This window comes from Onychomys torridus, chromosome 1 (assembly GCF_903995425.1).
Source record: "Onychomys torridus chromosome 1, mOncTor1.1, whole genome shotgun sequence".
Classification (NCBI taxonomy): Eukaryota; Metazoa; Chordata; class Mammalia; order Rodentia; family Cricetidae; genus Onychomys; species Onychomys torridus.
The window spans coordinates 65,262,712-65,287,716 of record NC_050443.1 but is presented as its reverse complement, the minus strand read 5'-3'; the positions used below and the strand labels follow the sequence as shown (position 1 = coordinate 65,287,716).

The 25,005-nt window shown below is 34.8% G+C and overlaps 1 pseudogene; it reads right to left on the bottom strand.

Moving 5' to 3' along the window:
* Nucleotides 1–342: 342 nt before the first annotated feature.
* LOC118591555 lies at nt 343–24,608 on the bottom strand (annotated as a pseudogene).
* Between the last annotated feature and the right edge of the window lie 397 nt (nt 24,609–25,005).

Sequence of the window (25,005 nt, the reverse complement as noted above, 5' to 3'; positions counted from 1 at the left end):
AAAATAACACATAATTTGTAGTGGATAAATGAAGTCAAACAAAATAATGCAATATTTTGCATGCCATTCCCAGATACCACACAATTCAATAAAAAATAATAAAAAGCAGAATTACATAAGTACAAATGCCTTAATAAAATGTGGTATACAAGAGAACTGAAATCCAGATTTTGTGTTCACACTTTATTTTGCATTTTATTTTGTACATTTTTTCATAAGATTAAAATTCTTACTTTGACATAATATTTGGTTAGCACAAAGGATGCTTGTGATTTTGTAATCATGCCTGGTATAAGAAATAAACTAGTAATATTCAATGGATATTTTCACAGATTTAGAATGTCATTTCCTGATCTTATGAAAAGAATTTATCTGTGGTTTGAACAAAATAATGTAGCACTTTGGGGCAAATATGCAAAAAAGTAGCCCTGCACTTGAGGCCAAGATACAGAAAATCTCTGCAGCTACTGTAGCCTTGCCCTTGGTGCTTTCATAGACAGGAAGGAAGGTGATCCATACACTGCAGAATACCATCATGCTGAATGTCAGGAACTTGGCTTCATTGAATGTGTCAGGCAGATTTCTAGCCAGGAAAGCTACTGTGAAGCTTGCCAGGGAAAGGGAGCCCAAATATCCCAGGACACAGTAGAAGGCAATAACTGAACCTTTGTTGAAGACAATCAAAATATGACCATGTTCAGTGTGTACATCAGCATCAACAAATGGAGGAGAAGTTCCTAGCCAGATTCCACAGAGAATCAATTGGATCATGGTACAGATGGGAATGATGATGTTAGGTGCACCTGATGCAGGCAGCCATCTCTTTCTTCTATCTGGAACAGTGATCTTGAATGCTAGTACCACAGTAATTGTCTTAGCCAACACAGAAGGTGTTGCCATGGCAAAGAAAATTGCAAATATTGTCTGCTGCAAGATACAGGTGGCCATATGGGGATGGCCAATATAGAGCAAGGGACAGAGAAAACAAAACATGAGGGAAATGAGTAGTACATAGCTGAGAACTTGGTTATTGGCCTTGACTATGGGGGTATCTTGATGCTTCAAAAAGATAGCGAGTACAAGAGCTGTAAGAGAAGAGAAACACAGAACCAAGCCAGCCAGAGACATTCCCAGGGGATCCTCAAAAGCCAGAAATGTGACAACCTTCTTGAGACAGTGAGTTCGTTTTGTGTTGGCATACTGGTCATCTGGACACTTCACACAATGATCCATGTCTAGTATAGGAAAGGTCGCATTTTCAGATTTAATCTTTCCCTAGTATTTATGAAACATGACTGCTACAGTAGTGTTTTAGCAAGTCATAGCTAAATTATATTTACCTTTGTTGTATATGATAATTAAATATGCTTGATGAAAAGGATTTATTTCTTACTTCATTTGCCTTTCATCATAATGAAAAGGCTTTGTTTTTATTTATCTTACCCCAAAACTTTTTAGTATTTTAAAAAACAATGACATACTTCCACATGATATTAAGGTAGCCACAGAAACCTACATTGGTTTGGGTAATTCATGGAAACACAGTAGTTGCTCATAGTTTTGAGGACTATGCCAAACAATAACTGAGAATGAGCTCCTTTCTTGCATGTTATGATCTGTGTATCAGCAGCAATTAGGTCCCACATAAAATTGTTCTCATGTGTCTCCTTTAACATAGAAGCCTTACCTATTCCATATCATGGAAGGAACCCATCAACCCCATTATTAAACCAAAACAACTTCTAACAATGTCCAAAATATTTGCTAATGCATATTAGTAAAATACTTTCTCCTCATCAAGGAAACTTGTGTTTGACACTGAGACCACTAGAGAAAAATCACAATTACTGAAAATTTAGAGTTGTGGTGCTCAGTCTAATGAACACATTTATAGTAATACTCCCTCAACTATATCTCTGGAAAACTTGCAGAACAGGGGGATGAAAATCTTGTAGGAGCTAGGGTATCAGGCAGTTGATTTGAGTAGGTGTCTCAGAGAAATGTCACAAGCTACAGCCATAAAGTCTTAGTAACATTTCTGTTTAAACATTAGTTAAACAAGGACAAAAATAGACATGGCAAAGTAAATTGCAGAAAAACAATCAGACCCCAACCCTACACAGACAACTACAGACAGCTAAGGTCTGTTGAGCATGGGGGAAACTATCTTTCCCAGATTATGGCACACAAACAGATGATCTTCAGAAAAAAAACGGCCGATTTTAAAAACATACAAGTAATACTGTAAAAACTAAACAGTTTGTATTTAGAAGTATATATGTATATACAAAAAAATGTACGCACATGCTAACAGTTAATGAGAAAAGTGGCAATAAATTTTAAAGAGAGCAAAAAGGGACATGTGGGAGGATTTGGAGAAATTGTGGGGAAGAAGAAATGATGTAATTGTGTCCTAGTCTCAAAAATAAGAGGAAAAAAAAAAGGTCTCAATTTGATTATTTCCTGGCATCTATTCTTCCTGGGTGGCTATGCTTCTTCTTGTTCTTGTGATTTCAGGTGTGCTGTTAAGTCAATAGTGTGAGATTTCTCCAACTTCTTTATGTGGGCATTTAGTGTTATGAATTTCCCTCTTAGGACTGCTTTCATAGTGTCCCATAAGCTTAGGTATGTGTTGTATTCCTTTTCATTGATCTAGGATGTCTTAAATTTCTTTCTTTATTTCTATCCTTGACCCATTGGTGATTCAGTTGAGCATTATTCAGTTTACATGAGATTTTAGGCTTTCTGTAGTTGTTTTTCTTGTTGAAATCTAACTTTAAACCATGGAGGTCTGATATAACAAAGGAAATTATTGGAATTGTTTTGTGTCTGTTGAGATTTGGTTTGTGGCCATGTATGTGGTCGATTTGAGAGAAAGTCAATGTGATACCACTAAAATTAAGAACAAGGCAAGGCTGTCCACTCTCCCCATACTTATTCAATATAGTACTTGAAGTTCTAGCCAGAGCAATAAGACCACATAAGGAGATCAAGGGGATAGAAATTGAAAAGGAGGAAGTCAAGCTTTCCATATTTGCAGATGATATGACAGTATACATGAGTGACCACAAAAATTCGACCAAAGAACTGATACAGCTTATCTACACCTTCAGCAACATAGCAGGAAACAAGATTAACTCAAAAAATCAGTAGCCCTCCTATATTCAATTGTCAAACAGCTAAAAAGTAAATCAGAGCTACATCACACTTTACAATAACCACAAATGATATAAAATACCTTGGGGTTACTCTAACAAAGCAAGTGAAGGACCTATATGACAAGAACTTTAAGTCCCTGAAATAAGAAATTGAAGAAGATGTCAGAAAATGGAATGATCTCCCATGCTCATGAATATGCAGGAATAACATAGTAAAAATGGCAATCTTACCAAAGCAATATACAGATTCAATGTGATCCCAACACAATTTTTCACAGACTTGGACAAAATAATACTCAACTTCATATGGAAAAACAAAAACCCAGGATAGCCAAAATATTCCTGTACAATAAAACAACCTCTGGAGGCATCATGACCTCAAGCTTTATTATAGAGCTACCTTAATAAAAACAGTTTGGTACTGGCATAAAAACTGACATGTAGACCAATGGAATAGAATTGAAGACCCTGACATTAATCCACACACCTATGAACATATAATTTTTTACAAAGAAGCCAAAACTGTACAATGGAAAAAAGAATGCATCTTCAACAAATGGTGCTGGCATAACTGGATGTCAATGTGTAGAAGCCTGCAAATAGGTACATATCTGTCTCCATCATGCACAAAATTTAATTCCAAGTGGATCAAAGACTTAATCATAAATCCAGTTGCTCTGAACCAGACAGAAGAGAAAGTAGGAACTTGTCTTGAATGCACTGGCACTGGAGATCACTTTCTAAATATAACACCAGTAGCACAACACTGAGAGAAACAAATAATCAATGGGTCCTCTTGAAACTGAGAAGCCTTTGTAGAGCAAAGGACATGGTCAACAAGACAAAGCAACAGCCTATATAATAGTAAAAGATCATAACCAACTCATCATGTGACAGAGGTCTGATATCCAGAATATATAAAGAACTCAAGAAATTAGGCATCAAAATGCCCAACAATCCAATTAAGAAATGGGCTATAGAACTAAAGAGATAATTCTCAGCAGAGGAAGCTCAAATGGCTGAAAGACATTTAAGGAATTGTTCAACATCCCTAATCATCAGGTAAATGCAAATCAAAATGACTCTGAGATACCACCTTACACCTTTCAGATTGGCTAAGATCAAAATGACTGAATACATTTTCTTCTGGAGAGTATATGGAGCAAGGGGAACACTGCTCCACTGCTGGTGGAAATGCAAGCTTGTACAGCCAATTTGGAAATCAATATGGTGCTTCCTTAGAGAACCGTGTATCCATCTCCCCCAAGACCCAGATATACTACTCTTGGGCAAATACCCAAAGAATCCTCAATCATACCTCAAGGGAATTTGCTCAGTTATGTTCACATCAACATTGTTTGTAATAGTCAGAACCTGGAAACAACCTAGATGCCCTTCAACTGACGAACAGATAAAGAAATTATGGTACTTGTACACAATGGAGTACTACTCAGCAGAGAAAAACAATGACATCATGAGATTTGCAGGGAAATGGATGGACCTCGAAAAAAATCATCCTGAGTGAGGTAAATCAGACTCAGAAAGACAAACATGGTATGTACTCACTCATACATGGATACTAGATATAAAACAAAGGATGATTAGACTGCTATTCACAACTCCAGGGAGGCTACCTAGTAAAGAGGACCCTAAGAAAGACAAAGGGATCACCCAACAACAGAGAAATGGATAAAATTTACATGAGCAAACTGGTGGTAAGGTAGGCAATGAAGAGCAAGGTTCAAGGGAAAGAGAGATTAGGGGAGTGGAGATCCCAGCTGGACCAAGAACATAGAGGGGAACAAGGAAAGAGAGATCATGATAAATGAATACCACATGAGAATAGAAAGAAGCAAAGTGCTGGCGAGGTCCCCAGAAATCCACAAATATACCTCTACTGTAAACTATTGGCAATGGTGGAGAGAAAGCTGGAACGGACCTATTCAGGTTTTTGTATGGCCAAACACCCTAACTGTCGTTCTAGAAATCTCATCCAATGACTGATGGAAGCAGATGCAGATATTCATGGCCATGCCCCAGGTGGAGCTTCAGGAGTTTAATTATCCAGAAAGAGGAGGGATTTTATGGGGGAGAATTGTTGAGACCATGATTGGAAAAAGCACAGGGACTAATAGCCAACTAGTAGAAACACATGAACTATTAACCAATTGCTGAGAAACCCCCTATTGTATCTGCCCCTCTGGATAAGTGAGACAGTTGAAATGTTTGGGAGGCCTCCAGGAAGTGGGACTAGGAATTGTCCTTAGAGCATGAGCTGGCTGTTTGGAGCCTAGGGTCTATGCAGGGACATGTTGCTCAGACTGGTTGAACGGATGAAGAGACTGGACCTGCCTCAACTGAATCTACCAAGCTGAGCTGAATCCCTAGGGGAGTCCTTGCCCTGGAGGAGACAGAAATGGGGGGTTGGTTGGGGGCAGAGTGTGGGGGGGCTGATAAGGGAGGACAGGGGAACCCATAGCGGCTATGTAAAATTAAATTAAATTATAAAATAAAAAATAAAAGGCAGCATTCATTTTACATAAAAAATAAAAAGTAAAGAAGCACACACACACACACACACACACACACACACACACACACATACACACACACAAAGCCAGCACTGATATGCCTATGAAATCAGAGATACATGAACAAAATGTTCCCCACACTCTCTATATGCTAAGATATCACATATATTTTTATGTTTCACTGTTTGATTTTTGCTTGGGAACATTATCTGGAAATTTTACTAATTTCTATAAGATTTGAGAGTTCAATGCTCCCAAGGTTTCAGTATTTACAGTTTAAAACATCAAATTCAAATTCTATACTTCAAGGGCATAATTACAAAAGAGTTTTGGATGAGTCTGAGAACTTCTTTCCCCTTGTATCTTTGTAATTTATACCACCGTATATTCACTTTTCTTTCAAATGAATTGACCCAACAGACCAAGCTGAAAAGTGATGATGATGATGATTACAATGATGCCATTCCAGTTTGAGTCTATCCAACAGAAAGTTTACAATCCATTTTAGTTGTTCAGTCCTCTATGATTTTGCTAAGCTAAGTCATCTAAATTGGTGAGTAGAAGTATTCAAATGCTTCAGTTTTTTATATTCATTTGAAATTAGGTAAAAACATGTTGTATATATTTATTTTTATCAAAAATATATTCTTTTCTGATACAATACTCTCTGACCACAGCTTCCTTTTCCTCTATTCCTCCCAGGTTTTTTTAAGTAGGAGCTAGGGAAATTTAATAAAATTGAGTGTAGTATCTTTTTGCCCAACTGTCACAAAAGTCAATAAATTTGAGTTTTGATTTAATATATATGTGATGGCTTCATTTGAATCAATACATTTTTTTGCATTATCCAATTAAAGTGGTTTATTTTCAAACATTAGCCATTGTGTGTTATAACCAAATACACTTATAATTTTAATATATTTTTTAAAAAACCTGCACTGCTTCTTCACAATCCCATGTTCAAATCATATAGAATTATGTTTACCTATTTGATTCTCTGAATGAAAATGTTAGTTAATTTTTTAGCTATTTTTTCTCACTACAACATTAATTTAATTGTATCCTTCAAAACCTGGTACACTATGAAAATATAGTTTTCAATGTTTCTGTACTACAATGTAGATTCCACTACTTACTTATTTAAAAGACACTGTAAATTATTTGTTGTGAATAATATAGTAAAATATTTAATACAGAGTTCAATATGACTGAATCCAAACTAAGCCATGATATAGAGTAGGAATTGAAATACAAACTACCAATGATAGAACTGATCTCCTATAGCACACAGTACAAAAATAACATTTCTAAAACATGATAGAACATCTCTGAAAATCCATCCTCTCCTTGTTAGAAACTCAAGGTTACTGGGAATAAAAAGATGCATAGCATATAAGCCTTAAATAAACAGAAAAAGATGATTATAAAAATGCTGAATAGTAGGGTGTTGAAAATTTGCAATAGTAATCTTTATTACGCTAAAGTCATACCCAGGAGAAAATGTTCATGGGGTCTAGACTGATCAGATAAAATGTAGTTAAAAAGACAGAGAATGTAGTATTATTACAAATAGCAATGTTATTTATGCATTCAACTTCATAATAAAATTTATCCTTTCTTTTTCTTCAAAGGAATCTTTGAGAACTATAAAAATATGGGAGAAAATAAACTATATGTTGATTATTTTGTTAAATCATATCCTTACTTGTCATGTTGGATATTTCATTTTCTGGACAGGGATCACAAACAAAACAGCAGACAGCTTTTCCCTCCTGAGGGGACTTTCTGTGTCCAGGACTGCAGGGACTACTGCATATGGAGGGTGGAGTCTGAGAAAAATCAGATATATTTTAAATACAATGATTTAATGTAAGTTGCAAAAGCTGCAGTGATTCACAACTAGGAGCCACTGAAAGTTCTATTACAGTCATGTATCATAAAGTAAAATTCCATTGTTTTTAAGATAAATATCATGAATTTATGATTATTTATAAATGTGGAAAACACAATAGAGGATAGAGGAGAAGAGGAGAGGAGACATGGGGAGAGAGAGAGAGAACATGTGAGTCAATAAATGAGTAATTGTTAAAATGTGTTAACCCAATGATGAAGCATGCTATTTTATAGTATTTGTGCTACATGTAAATCATTTGAGTTAAGACCCAATTACCTGTCTAAAATCAGTGGCCCACTCTGTCATTTCATCAGATATGTACAATTGGGGATCATCTGGAGAATGTCCAGAAAACTTTCCTATTTTCACTTTAATTCCACAGGATTGTTTAAAATCTATGACATAGAAAATGTCATATTGTATACCCTGTTTTGCCTCGTGGTTCATGGTCACTATGTCTCCAGCAGGATTTACAAATTGTAAGTTCTTCAACATAGAAAACATCTAAAACACATTTGTTATTTTAGTTTCAACTATGCCTACACAGTCGGACAGAAAATATAAAATATTTAATGCTCATAATTTTCATAGCCTCGTATAAAAAGTAACTATTAAAAGCACTCAGTAGTAAATAAAAGAAATTATATAAAGACATAAATGTTCAATACATTTTGAATTTAAAATTTTATCATTGGTGATACTCTAAAACACACCACAATTTATAAGCTTTTAGAGTAGAGACATTTTCTCTATTTCTTCCCAGCAACATAGTTATTTGATAATAACCATGAGAATTGCTTCCCTTAATAGATCAAAAAGTGGGAGCAATACTTAATCATCAGTAAACTCTATATTAAAATGTTGAGCAACTTTTTGATCATATAAAAGAAATGTCATTTTCTTTTTGTCATTTAAAACTTCCATGAAAAATATCCTTCTTCCCAATGTTAAAAACATGTGACTCATGTGTGTGCTTACAATATTCTGAACAGAATTTCTTCATTTAGATTGTAAAATGCTAAATTGTATGCCTGTAATAGCTGTATCATAATAATGATGCTAACATGATATTCATCACATGCAGTGAAAGAGTCCAGAAATATATGCACCTGGGAGAAAGGTGTGCACTTTGCATGGATTTAGAAAATTATAGTTCCAATTAAGAATGTCATCTCTATGACATACAGGACTTTCCAATGAATGACTAATTACCTGCCAAGAGTCATTTTCCAGCCCTTTCCCATGATGGTCTGACCATTTGTCTACTTGTCGCTCAAGCATCTCATGGAGCGAGTGTGCCACAGCATACACAGAATTGTATAAGTTATAACTTGTATCACTCATGGACATTCCAAACTGATGCCTAAATAACCACTTCAATAAAGTTGTGGCAGAACAACTCTTCAGATTCTTACAATTAGAAGATGGCAAAGAACACTTAAAATAAATCCACCATAGTTTAGCAAATGAAATTTCATTACTGTAATTTGAAGGGTGCACTGTCTGCATAAATTGTTTAAAATCAGACATCTCAGAATTCTGATGTGAAAAAATGAGAGTACCATAGATAGAGTCAAGCAAGAAATCTCCTATAATTGTCATCTTGTCAAATTGTGATATACTGACCCAGATTTTATTAATTTTTAAAAATTTCCATACGATAAAGTGTATTTGTAGAGTAGAGTCGTTATCTCCATAAACAATCACAACTTTTGCTGATGATTTCATAATCTGCTTATTATACTGGTTAGCCTTTTCAAAGTATGAAATATCATCATTTGTGATAAAACTCACAAATGCTAAACAGACAATATTCCTTTGCATCTCTTCTCTCAATTCAGAAAGAAATTGAATTCCACGTTCTTCATTTGAAATGATCACTCCTACCCAGTTCCAGCTGAAGTGAACCAGTAGGGACACCATGGCTAGTGGTAGAGATGTGTCCTTGAAAGACATCTGGTAGAGATAAGGAAATTATTCATGGGCACTCAGGAGAGGTTGAAAATCACCATAGTAGATCTGAAGGATATAGACCATAAGCACAGTGAGAGTAAGATAGAAGGAATAACACTTGGTCTAAGACCTAAGAGTAGTAAGTAAATACTGGAAGTGCTAGAAAGTGTGAATTCCTTGACTCATTATAAAATCATATCCAATTTCTTGTGGTTGTTCCAAAACTACACGTAAATTATCTTTTCTGGTAAAACGTGTCATACTTCTGTACCTTTCATTCCTATTTTTGATAAAGTTGTTATGTTTCCTTCAGAAGGTATCTGAGCATTTTTCCTTGATGGAACAGAATATATAAAAACCAAGTCTCTACCTCTTAATACTTTTGATTCTCAGAAAATCAACTGTAAGGAGATATGATTTATTAAATTATACAACATTGACTTACCTCTGGAGTTCTGGACATGTACAGGAATGGCCCAAGTGTTGCAGAAGCTTCCCACATGGGTCCTGTAAGTACGAGTAAATATTTTCTCTGATTTTTACAGTAGTAGTTAGGAAAATTTTCACTTCTTTTTTTAGTAGAACCAGATTTCTTCTTGTCAGCAACCAGGTTACATTTGATGTCAACTAGCAGAGAAATGTTTGGTAAAATATGAGGGTTCCTATTGATTTCTTCCATGGCAAAATAAAGAGAAAAAATCAAGTGGATGTTCTTAGGTGTTAACCTGAAAACAGAGCACACTATTCATGAGAGATTAGGTTCTAAACATGGCAATTTTATATTACACTCAATGGGAGATTAGCACTGAATTCTTGTTTTTTGGGCCCATTGCTATGGTGACAAAAGTCCTATTTTTTTATGTGTGAGAATGTGAGTTCTGTGGGAGAATATTAAGTTTCACAAAGGTTTTTCTTTGTGTGGAGTGGATTCCATACCAATGAGATTGCCCTTTTACTTTGAAGTTTTCCTACAGATCCATCCTATTATCTGCAAACTTTGTAAAATGTAAGAATGCCCTTCAGAAACTAGCAAAGATTGTACTGGCTAATGTTTAATCTGTTTATGCCTTCATTGTATACTTCTAACATTTAACATATGTGAAAAATAAATTTGTATTATCCACTATCTAGAATGCTATGCATTTATCAAGAGGTAGAACTGAACAATGACATGATTTTGCTGAGGGTATGAAGACTAGGTAAGCAAATCTGCCTGTGTCAAATTCTTTGAAATGCCTGAGGGATTCATAGGTAATGAAAATAGCACAGTACTTCTTATCCTTCCTCTTTCCTTTCGCATACATTCTTGTTTTAATTTTTCTTATTGAGGATGTTCAATATTTAGTGATATAAGATTATATATAACTATACCTACTCTCAGTGAGGAATGAGCTCCCTTCTCTTCATATGTACCCTGATGTTGTACTGATGCCTTTCAACCTATATGCTTAGATTTGTATTACAGAACTGACCTTGGCTTCAAGTTGGTGTGGTTTAGATTTGTCCTGATATGTCCTGTGTAGTATACTTACTTCAGCTTCTCTCTTTCATTTAAGGTGTTTTGATTGGATGTAACAGTTTTGATATAGTTTTATAGAGTTTGAGCTTATTTAACAGTAACATCTTATTTCAGTGTGTTGTTTATGAGTGTTTTGGGTATGGCCTATTGCTGAGAGCTGCTGGTAGCAATGGCTTTACTTGAGGCCCAAAAATATAAAGCAGATGGCAATGGCTAGGTGAGGTGTCAGACCACCAGATAAATAATTCTCTGATGAAGGGGTCTTACAGGTAAGACATATGGTGCCACAGACTCTGGACATGGTTGCTTCTCTTTATAATTTCACATGTGTATAAACAGCTATGGGTATCTCCCTAATACCTGAATTGTAATGTGTAATATCATCTGATGTGTATATGTAATCTCTTGATTACATCTTAATCTTATGGGCACATATATCTGAGGATGGTCAGGCAGAGGACTTCTCATTAAGCTGTATAATTTTAATATATGGAAGATATACTAGGATATGTTTAATAACTATGTTTGTTATTCTGTGAGGACTGTAAGACACATAGGCCCTGATTTTTTTAATCACTAGCTCATAATGGCATAAAGAAAACTGCAATTTCTTCTCAGTTCTACGACAAGCCATATACTATTGGATGACTTGGAGCCTCAGAACAAATTCAAACCAGACTGAATGGCTCTGTAAACATATTGTAAGCCAAAACTTTACAGATATGCACAAGGACAGAATTGCACATGTCTTACTAAGGTTATTAGTTACAAAGCAACCTAAAATACTATCCCAGTTTCTCTAGCCAGCCATGTATCAGATACCAGTGGCAACTCCCTACTGAATTCTTTTGCAATTAACACTCTATGCAAACTTCTAACCTTAATTTATGATATAAAACTCAAGGAACAGTTAGCTAACAGTTCTTTTAGGTCCCAAGTAACAGGTAATCAAATAACCAAGTCCAGAGAGAAAGAGACTTATGTAGAAGTATTTTCACAATTAGCCAGGGCTACAGAAGGTGGTCTGGACTCACAACCTTGAATACAGGGGTACACGTTCCTTTCCCTGTGATCTGAGCTTAAAAACAGCGTAAGACAATATACATTTAGGTTTAGGAAACGTTCAATGCCTCCATATCCCGCTTATGTGTTGCCTTGGTAAATGGCTCTGCTCCTTATCATTTATTCAAGGAATGTGCTATGACCTTTAGATGCAGCGTTTGAAACTTCCTTTTAATTGCAAAAGGCCTCCTGTTAAGTATATAGCTGTGTAGAACAGTGGGAGAAAACTAATAGAAATCTGAGAGAAAACTGAAGCTGTAGAGAAGTAAAGAGTGTGACCATCACATTCTACATGTGAGTCTGATTTCCCTCAGATAGAAACATATTCCTAAAGACACTCATATAAGAAAGATTAAAACAAAAATATAATAAATTTAAAAAAGGAGAAAAAAAGATTCCTAAAATATACTCTGAAGTCATTCTATTTACAATGCTAGAACAATTCTATGAGCTGGACTCCCAGACAGTGTTAGCCTCATCCATATTTTCTCTATTGCTTTGGGACTAAATAAATATTTATATCACTATACATACCTTGTGGCTGATAAGTGCTATGGGATTGATTGAACTATTTATATATCCCATAAATTTTTAATTCCTCATATTTGAATCATTTTTGGTAGTGTCTTTTTCATTTATTTCTTACAATTATCTCTTTCAGAAAGACTGGAAGGTATGCCATATTATCTAGGCCCTTGACATTCTATACTGGAGATAGATATACATTGTGAAAATTGAATTCACCCATTCATTCACTATAATTAGTCTTTTGTGAATGTTAGTAGTTCATATAATATACAAAACCATAATATACTATGTAGATATTTTTGAAAATGTAAGGAGCCTTTAAGCTTTATATGGAATACTGAAATACCCAGGATAGCTGAAACAATTCTAAATAATGAAATAATTACTGGTAATATCACTCTGGTCTCACAAGGTACTACATAGGTGTAGTAATAAATACAGAATGATCTTGTCACAAAAGCAGACATGTTGATAAATAGAAAGAAATTGGTGCCTCAGATTAAAAACACACACCTATGGACATCTACGTAATGATAATGAAACCAGGAATATACAGTGGAAAAGTTAAACATCTTTAACAATTGGTGTTATCTAAGCTGAATAAATAGATACATGGAAAAGGACAAATATTTATCCATATCTATCACTCAGCACAAAATTCAACTCTGGGTGAACAACACTGTAAGACTACATATTCTAGATCTCTTACAAGGGAAAACGGGGGTATAAGCTTGAACTCATGGTTATGGTTAAGGTTTTTTTTTTTCTGAACAGAACACTGATAGGAAATGTACCAAAAGCAAAAAACAAAAAACCAAACAATAATTAAATGAGACCTCATAAAAATGAATAGCTTTCATATGGTTAAGAACATAATCATTGGGACATAGTGGCAGGCTGGAAAATGGGAAAAGATCCATACTCATCAGGGTACTGTAAGTAAAATGTACTTTGAAATTTTATCCGATTATATTCACTATGGACAACATCAATAAAAAAATAATAGCTTATGGTACAAGAATGCAGACTATTGGGAAGTCTCATCCATTGATTATAGGATTGTGATCTTGCACTATGAAGATCAGTGCAGTCGTTCTTTTGGAAGCTTGGTATAGATCTACTTCAAGATCCAGATATCTGACTTATCTTAGTTTAGGCTTCTAATGCTGCAATGAAACATCATACCCAAAAAGAAAGTTAAGGGGTAAAGAGTATATTTGCTATACAGTTCCATATCTCTGTTCATGATAGAATAAAGTCAGGACAGGAACTCAAACAGAGCAAGAACCTGGAGAGAGAATGTGTTGAAGAGGCCATGGAAGAGTGCTGCTTACTGGATTTCTTTCCATGGTTTGTTCAGCCTGCTTCTTATAGATCCGAGGACCACAAGTCTAGGGATGGCACAACCATAAGGGGTTTGGCCTTCCCCCAACAATCACTAATTAAGAAAATGTCCCACAGACCTACACACAGCCAATATCATGGACATACTCTCTTAACTGAGTATGCCTCTTCTCACATGACTTTAGCTTGTGTCTAATTGACATAAAACTTCAGCATACCACCCTTGGTCATATACCCAAAGGACTCTACATCCTGTAGAGACATTTCCTTGCTCAAGTTCATTAGATTGCAATTAAAAATTATATAAGCTTCCTAAATACATGCGCTAATGAAGGCAATCTAAATGAAGCTGAGAAATAACACCCCAGCCCAAACCCAATGGTTCAGACTGGTCTTATCACCAAAGGAAGTTCCAGTACAATGAATGGATTTTTTTTTTCAATAGCTAGCCAAAGGTGCACCACAAGGACCATTCAAAAGAACAGGCAGTTACCAAGGCTATAAGCTCCTCTACTGTGGATATTGCTCTGTATGCTGTGAAAAGCCACAGAAACATGGTGACATATAGATTAGCAGAAATTGGCTGAATTTAAATGTGAGAGCTAAACAGCGGTAGGCTCAAGCTAATGGCCGAACAGTTTTAATTAATACATACTTCTGAGTGATTATTTTATAAGTGGTTGTGGGGTCTGTGGGGCTGGGCAGGGCTGGAGAAAACTCCAGCTACAATCCTCTCTATAAACTGAGGATGAGGCCCTACGGCTGAACATGACACCTACACAGCTGAGTAAAGATGAAGAAATCAAGCTGGTGCCTACCTAGAGCATTTGTGCTTGCTAATACTGCTCATAGTACTCAAAGTTCTCTGAAAAACAAGCAAGGTAAACATAAACCTAAATATATACAATGCTGACTGCCTGAAAGATGTGCTAGTGAAACAGTGGCACAAAGCTGGTGGGAGAAATCAAATAATAAATGATTTGGTTTAATATCCATCCCGAGAGATCAAATACACATCTGACACAGCAATGCTGGGCAAGAACCTGACAATAGATAGGACAGGGACCTAGGGGAAAACCAAAGACTACTGCTCTGATAAAGGAACAAAGCCAAAAAATGAGTCCTAACATCATTCTGCTATATTCATAGATCTGTTCCATGCTTAGACATCATCAGAAAAACTTCTTCCTCCAGTATATGTAGACAAATACTGAGACCCATGTCTGGTCAATGTGCAGATAATGAGAGACCTTGCTCCATTTTTAAATGTGGTGTCTCCATTAAATGCTGCACCATTCCACACAGGGTTCAAGGAACTCCATGGCAGAAGATGTGGAAAGATTGGTAAGATACAGAGTGAATGGAGAGAATAAAAGAAATAAGGACATTCTATGCACAGGACTGATACACATATGAACTCATAGAGGTTGAGGCAGTATACACAGGACCTGTACACATCTGTGCCAGATGGAGTCTGTTTGCTCAGTGGAGAAGTGGACAAAGTCTCCTATTCTAAACTCAGGAGATATTTCCTATCAAAATCTACTGCAAACAAAAATTTAGTTCTCGACAACAGAGTTTCAGTGGGTACATGGACCACCATTTAAGGCAGGCATGATGTTCAAGAGTAGATGGCCAAAACAAAATAAAGTCAATGGTATTTGAAGGTTCATTATATTATAATTATTTTATGACTTTAAAAGTTAATTTAAGCCAGGGTCCCAAATTTATATTATGACATTGTGTGTTTTTGTGGTATTCCTGTGCATAAGAGTGTGTGCCTTATTATCTATATGTGTATCTCACTCACTTATTTCTTCTGTTTGTTTGATTATGTTGTCCTATTCTGATTAGTTTGTTTTTGTTTTTTTGTTTTTTTAAGTTTACACACAGTGAATAATTTTATTAGGAAATTGATGATATAAGATTATAGGCTGAATATCTAAATAAGGTACACATTTTGAAAGTATATGGGCTTCTAATAATTTTGGAAATATATGGTTGTTGTCCATCAAATGGTGATGACATTCGTTATATTTTCTTGCACCAGGGCTAGTTTACAGTAGCTAGCCAGAAGCTGGTACATTATTCTGTGACTGTGTTAGTCTTCCACTAGGATACAGAGTGCTAAGACTGGTTAAAAGGAGCTATGTCCTGGATTGACAGAGAAGTTACAAATTTACCAATAATGATAATACATGCCCAACCTAGTGCAGATAGACAGAAAACATGAATAAGAGATGATGTGAAGTACAAGAGGAGAAGTCCAATTTGAGTCAAAAGGAGAGGTATAGATGAATACATGATAAATTCTCTGTATTCTTGAAAATTAATAATATATATGAGTTATAGGCATCACAATTTGGATCAGGTAGATGACAAAGAATTTAAATCCTATTCATAAAAGCATAGGAAATTAAATACTCAGGAGTGCATTTAATTGAAAAGGTGAAAGCTAGTAATATGTGTACATTCATTACTACAAAGTAAATAACCTGTACTGAAGGCTATAATATAAAAATTTATGAATGTCATTGAAGGAAACATACATAAATGAGCAGATAACTAAGGTTGATGAATTATAAGTAAATAGTATGAAAATCTTCATACTATGCAAGCCTGAGTCTTTTTCTAGATAAATGTGGATTACTAAGAAAGCTGATACCATGTGAATCACTAGGTGTCCTAAGTCCCATGTGTAGAACCTTGATGTGAGACCCATGATCATCTCATTAGATGCTGAAAAAGCCTTTGGTAAAACTCAACACTCTTTCCTGATAAAGGTCTTGGAGAGATCAGGAATACAATTAACATACATAAACATAATAAAGGCAATTTACAGCAAGCCTACAGCCAATATCAAATTAAATGGAGAGAAATTCAGATCAATTCCACAAAAATCAAGAGCAAGACAAGGCTGCCCACTCTCCCCATATGTATTCAATATAATACTTGAAGATCTACCTTTAGTAGTAAGAGAACAAAAGGAGATCAAGGGGATACTAATTAGAAAAAATGAAGTCAAGCTTTTGCTATTAGCAGATGATATAACAGTATACATAAATGACTCCCAAAATCCACTACAGAACTCCTACACCTTCAATAATGTGGCAGGACACAAGATTAAAGCAAAAAAATCAGTATTTCTCTAATATACAATTATTAAACAGGACAAGAAAAATCAGAGAAACATCACTCTTTACAATAGCCACCAATAATATAAAATACCTTGGGGTAATTCTAACTAAGCAAGTGAAGAACCCATATGACAAGAACTTTAAGACTCTAAAGAAAGAAACTGAAGAAAGTATCAGAAAATAGAAAGATCTCCCATGCTTGGGGATAGGTAGAACCAACATAATAAAAATGACAATCTTACCAAAACAATCTACAGATTCAATGCCATCCCCATCAAAATCTCAATATAGTTCCTCACAACCCTCAAAAGAACAATAATTAACTTCATATGGAAAAAAAAATCCCAGGAGAGCTAAAACAATTCTGTACAATAAAGCAACTTCTGGAGACATGAAGCTTCCTGACCTAAAGCTCTACTATAAAGCCATAGCAATAATAACAGCTTGGTATTGACATAAAAACCAACATGTGGACCAATGGAATTGAATTGAAGACCCTGACATTAACCCACATACCTGTTAACACCTGATTTTTGACAAAGAAGTCAAAACTGTACAATGGAAAAAAGAAAGTATCTTCAACAAACAGTGCTGGTATAACTGGATTTCAACAAGTTCATCTGACCTGCAGTGTGGTGGGAATGAGGAATCTACAAGTGGCACTTTACTCTACTGAATGGTGGATTTAGCCTTTGCTAGTAAAAGAAAAAAAAAAGTTTCTGGGCTATGCACTGCTTTGATAGAACTGCTTCTGATAGTTGAAGGTACACATGGCTCCAGACCCAGAGCTGGTGGTAAACTGTACCACCACCACTTTGGAAAGCTGAGGTGGGCACAGCCAGCAGCCACAGCAGCGTTTCATTCTTACAATGATGAATCTTACACAGAGAATCTGGTTTATGTTGTCTTTGGGATTTTTAACTGCAGAAATAGATTTGATCATAAAAGCTGTTGAGTTAAACAAATATGTAAATTTTAAAGGTAACTTGACTTCAAAATTTGGATATAAGGATATGTTTTTTCTGAAAAAGAGTCTCTGTTTTGGTTTCCACAGAAAGCCAGAGGCTGTGGATTTGTTCAAGATTAAGATACATCAGCCAAGACCACCTGAAAGGTCTCAAATGACACCCATATGATCCAACATCCAGAATGGTTTCAAGGCAACTGGCTCAGAGGTTTACCCTCATGGACTACTCCATAATCCTAAAACTTTCTTTGTGTCCCCATAAGAGACAGTGCCCCACCTCCAGCAGGAAGCAATAAGAGAAACTATGCACAATTTCCCAAAATTATCAAGCTGGCTTTGGAGATGGAATTGGCTCACTCCTTCTCTAAACCCACAAGAGCCTTCTGATGTGGGACAGAGAAAAACCAATATTTTTTATTTAAATCAGGTTGATTATAAATGTGATCTCTTTCTAAGGAAAAAAAAGGACATACGATATAGATATAATAGAATGAAAGGGTAGATGAATGAACTTACTTTTAAAGAACAACAACTTGTTTAAAATGTCTTACACTGGTATAGATTTTAGTCTATTGATACAAACTTAAAGTTAATTTTGTTATTCTGTATATATATTTCTATTCTCATTTGAGGAATTATGTTTATGCAACTCATTTAGATTGTAATGGATAATTAAGAAATACAGATCAATTAGTCTCCTATGATAGTTAAACTTACAGTCATGTTAAGTTTTCTAGGTATACATGGATATATTTCAGATAGACAAGTAATCTTCAAACACTTCAAAGGTCTACAGAATATGGCATTTAAAATATTTTTAAAATTTAGAATTTTGGGATAGTGGGACATGTCTGCTCCTGGCAGCACTGATTTACTTTAGAGAGGAGGATGGGCATTGAAGACACTTCATATGGAGTTTCTCTTCACCTTAGCAAAAATAGCCATTTGGGCAAGAAACTGTTCTTGCCTGGACTGCTTCATCAACTGGACATGCAGGACCCATAGAAAGACACAGTTCTCTTTGTTCCACATCCTCTCCAACATAAGCCTTCATCAGTGTTTTTGATCTTAGCCATTCTGACAGGTGTAATATGGGAATTTTGATTATCATTTTGATTTTCATTTCCCTGATCACTAAGGATGTTGATCACTCCCTTAAATGTCTTTTGGCTTTTTGAGATACTTCTGTTGAGAATTCTCTGTTTGGCTCTGTAGCCCATTTCTTAATTGGATTGTTTGGTATTTTGATGTTGAGTTTCTTGAGTTCTTTATTTATTTTGGAGTTCAGACCTCTGTCAGATGTGTGAAGATCTTTTCCCATTCTATAGGCTGTCGTTTTTGTCTTATAGACCGTGTCCTTTTCCTTACAGAAGCTTCTCAGTTTCAGGAGGTCCCATTTATTAATCGTTGCTGTCAGTGTCTGTGCTATTACTATTATATTTAGGAAGTTGTCTCCTGTGCCAATGTATTCAAGGCTACATCCTACTTTCTCTTCTGTCAGGTTCAATGTAACTGGATTTATGTTGAAGTCTTTGATCCACTTGGACTCAAGTTTTGTGCATGGTGATAGATATGGATCTATTTACAATCTTCTATATGTTGACACCCAGTTATACCAGCAATGTTTTTGTTTTATATTATTTTCTAACCATTATTTAGAAGAGTCTTTGTTTTCCATCAAGAGAAAGTAATGATGATAGCTCAGATAGGAGGGGAAGTGCACAGGATCTCAGAGTTGTGGGGGAGTGAAAACTGTAATCAAATATAATGTGTGAAGAATAAATTTTCAATAAAAATGCAGGGGATATAAGTTTTATGTGTGATAATGAAGATGCTCCTGGGAAAATATTATATTAGGTAAGAAAGGAATAAAGGAGCAAAAAAGTAGATTATCTCATTCATATGAAAATCCCAAATGGAGCTGTATGTGATAGAATGTAGGTTTAGGAATAGGCAGGAATGAGGGGATAAACAATGAGAGGTTAAGGATATATATTACCATGATTACTAGTGAAATGTTCTAAATATTTTAAACTTCCCTGTGATGATGGAAGCACACATTTGTCTATGTTAACATATATTCTTTTAAACAAGCAGACCATAAAATGTAACTTAACAGAAACAAAAACAAACTTCCAAAACAAATTAGTTGTTTTAGATTTGTGCTTTTTTCTGCTTTGAGTTGTTGGAAGTTTTCTATATAAAATCTTCAATACAATGTATATCTATCTCCAGTATAGAATGGCAAGTGCCTAGACAATGTGGCATAACTTCAGGTTTTTCTGTAAGAGGTAATTGTAAGAAATAAAAGAATAAGACACTACCAAAGCGGTGTTTACTGCTTTTTATTACAAAAAGTACTCATTGTTACTTTATGCTATCATCAATGAAGCTACATTTTCTCATGTCTTTGGGAAGCCTCTACTTATCAGTCATGGTTATTGTTTTTAATCTGTGGAAAACCTAGAGTTTATCGGATGAGGTTTATTTCTGGGATGCAGCACATTATCTTCTCTTTCCATCTGTGAAAGTAAAGTGGCATTGTAAACTTTCAACCAAGAAGGATTTATTTAGCCACAAGCCTCTTATCACAATATATAAAATCACTATATTTGGAAAGGACAAAGAAACTTACTCCAAAGTTTTCTTAACAAAGAAAAAGATGACTAGAAACTAAACTAATATTAGCAATTGATAGATAATGAAAGATTGTGAGCCAGATTATACATTTTTTTAAAAAATACAGCATTTTGCTAGTTTAATCATTGTCCAGAGGAAGGGCATATATTCAAGAGCATATGGACAGTACAAATTGCCCTTGATACATTAAAAAAAAGATGAAACAAAGTAAGGTGTTGGGGAGAAAGGCATGGATCTAGGGAAAGTTGTTGGTAGTATGTGAATATTATCATAATGCATTCAATGAAATATTCAATGAGTAATAAAATTTTCAATAGAAAATACAAGCTGGTGTAGTTATGTGAGAAAATAAGTGAATCTTTTCTGCATTGTTAAGGTAGGCTCGCAGTTTGGAGATTAGACTCAATCTGAATAGAGATTGAATAATTACTTTTGTTCCCTCTCATCACTATACTTCCATATTGGAAACATATCTGACTAGAATATTTTCAACATAGTTTGGACAAATTGTAGAAAAATTGGGAACCGAATTCCAATAGGGTGTACACATATCAATAATTTATTTTCCTGTTTATTGCACTATACATAAACAATGCTGACATGATCAACAATATACAGTACAAGCATTTGTGTATCACTCATATCTAATCTACATCATGTTGGAAATTTAGAGAGTAAATATGTATAAAAAGCTTACTTTTCTTTCATCTGTCAAGCAAAATCCAACTTATGGAGAATAATGAAAGCCCCAAGGAATTTCCTTTTCTCAGCCATAGAGAAATGATTATGTATATCAAGAGAGGAGTAGAAATAACTGAAATTTTGTTTGTGAAATGACACACCTAAGTGCTCATTCAACTCAGAAATGTAAAATGAGCAGGAACTATATAAACAAACAGCCATTCTGACAAATTACATCTGATGATAGCTATGAAGACTCAGAGCATTTGCAGAATAAATAGAACATACTACTTGTTTTTTCTGTTAAAATGAATACATATACGGTAAGTTTATATTAGATTCTCCAACTTGCCACAAAGCAAGTTACAAAGCATATGAAAATAAATGACTGAACTCTCACTTCTCCCATATGTTCACTGTGATGACATAGGACATTCATAGAAATAGTATGAAAAAATATATATGCTATTGTATTTTCCCTTGAAATTCAGTTGCCTTAAATATGCTACTCAAAAATAGCTAAACAATCACCTTAAGGAATTTAAGAGTAGGTACATAGGAAGAATGTCTCTTCATAATATCCATACTTATTTTCACACTAGAGTCTCTTTTGAGAAGATGAATTTGAGTTTAGTTTTGCTGAATCTCACTCATCATGACCAAATTGCAGAAAGTCATAATTTATTCACAATGATCCAATAATATTTCTTTATTTAATTAGATAAAACATGATTTGGTGCATTAATAATCTAGCATAATATTCTGTAAATTCATTTGCTTAAACAATAATGATATCATGTTCTTAATCATGCTAGAATCTTCCAAGCCTTGCTCAGAAAATAATATTGAATAGCCATAAAGCAAAAACTGCTGTTTAGTCACAAACAGAAAGAGAAACATACATTAATTTGGAAACTTCTTTTCTGTAAAATATAAAAGGCTTAATAGGAATTTATATACAACCATCCCAATCTGTAATGAACATACATATACATGAAGAAAGTGCAGGAAATGATCAGGACTGTGCTTTCTCAAATGAGGCATTTATGCCTCCATACTAGAGTTTCTATACTAATCAATTATTTGTATCGGTAAAAATACAAACAAAGGGGTCTAGGAAGGAAATATTTGACTTGCCATTTTTTATTACTCGTAAGTTAGGAGAAATTAAAGCATTTCTCTGGACTTCTCTCATCTTGTGTCATGTAACTATGTAAGTATAGATATAGATGGATCATGTGATTTCAAGTGCCAGAATTTAAGACATAAAATTCCTCATAATCTTAAAACAGGAGTTCACATCACTGAGGCATATTGATTGATTGCCTGGTGAAATTTGATAGTGAATGAGATGAATTGAAAACATCCTTTCTTTGACTCACAGGGCACAGTTTGCCTGCAATGTGCAGCTATTCATAGGCTTATGGGAATCACGACATATGTATGGGTGAAAGTTTTTTGTTCAAATTCTCCTGAAATACCCCTTCATTCTTCCTAATTTATAGCTGATAATTTGTAAGTCTGTGTTATCTCCATCTTCCATATTACCATGAATATTACTTTATATCTATTATATGATCACTTGCCCTTTGTTCCACACTCTCCTTCAAACCGAATGATATCTTTGATAAACAGATGTAATCAACACATAGGATATTGTTTTACTTCTAGTGCAGTTTTTCAATTCTTCTGATATTTCTCTTATATAATACAGTCATAAACTTTCACCTCTATTTTGAATGTCCTACTAAGATATGGTATTAAAAACTGAACAAAACCTTTGTCTAAAACTGAAAACTTCACTGTGATGATTCTCACACCTATAAATGCCACACATAGAAATGTGTTCTTACCTAAATTTAGAATGGTATTTTTGACACTTTCCTTATCAAACTCCAAGAGACATTGTAACAATTTCCTCAGCTGAATTATCAAACATTAACCTCAATGATATGGGAAAATTGTGATCAAACATATAAATCAAAGATTGTGTAGTGCACTAATCCTCACAATAAACAAATTTATTTTATATTATTAGGGAAAGAGGAGAAACAGATTTAAAAGAGTAATAAATGAAAGCATATACAGTAAAAATGAGACATGACAATTCTTAAGTCAATAAATGGACTTCAGCCTGGGGCAAGTTGGATAAATTTTAACCTTAGAACTCCTCTCTCACCTGTTAGCAGGTACTACAGGCAACACCATATACTATCAATTTAAAAAAGGAACAGGAAGTCATTGCTTCCAGGAGCACACTCTAGTCTAACAAATGGATAAATTTTCTTCTGAGGTATTCTAATTGGATGCTTCATGTGTTTCTTTGTAAACAGATCTGACATTGTTTATTCCATAAAAAAAAATGTGGCTGTGCACATGAAACTGAATGTAAAGTTAAGGATGGCATAAATTCTCATAGTGCACAGACATTGTTTTTCCACACCTGATTTCACCTGTGGAATCCAAGAACACAATAGTTGTGAAATTACAATAGATAGATTATTTGAACAAAAATCTCAGTACCTTTATAATATGCCTAACTAAAAGTCCAGTCTGATATAGGAAGGCCCTTTGTGTGGGAATTTGGCATTATATGCTGATGAGCAAAAAAACACTAGGAGATGACAGAAAGTCTACTTCATGTTAGCCTCTATGAAATAAACTAAAAGCAGTGCTTTGTACTATGTTTGTTAGGGAAATCACATGACAGAATTTGGGAATTGTCATATTTAAGGATTGTCTTTAGTAGCAAAGTTGATAGCATGGATCATTCATTCAATTTCCAGACCAGAATCTGTGACTTGAAAGATACAAACAAGCTTACCCCTAAACCATCATAAATAGGATAATAAATGGGGAATATATTTGTGTGATGTCCTAGAGACAGGAGGAAAACACAGAAAGAAGACTCACAGAATAACGTTCTTCCTCTCAGCAGCCCTAGAACGTATCATAAACAATGATAAACAAGAATTTTAAAATGATAGAGGCACTTACTGCTTATCTAGATTTCCACTAAAATAATCGTTTCTCATGTTTCTATGCTCTGTATAAATGGAAAAGAAACAGTCTTTTTCTTTATCTCCTTCTGGGTTTTTCTTGTTTTTCATTCTCAAAAAGCACACAGGGTCAGTCAAACTGCAGAAAATGAAGGGAGGCTTCAGGACCAGGAATACAAATATCAAAGACAACATCTTTTTAATGTAGCTGAGATGAGAGCTTGAGCAAAGTACAGCATGGAAGAGTCATGGAGAAACCCATCCATATGTCTCTTTTTATTATTAAAGTCAGTGCTAAGGAATGCAATATATTTTAGGAATCTAAGTACTCTGTTTTTAGTGTGCTATTTGCCTCTGGAGAATCCATAGTTAGTGTCTGGCCTAGGGCTCTGCATCTGAGTTTCTAAATCCAAGTGAGAATTAAGGGATACTAATTTCATTCCCCTCAATATCCCTTACAATTAGATCCATGTCATTGGGTATGATTTCACAGATAAAATTCCTCTTGGGCAAATTTCCTAACAAGTTTTGATTACCATTTGTAGTAGTTTCTTGGATCACATCAGACATCTCAAATGAGTTTTGTGTCAAA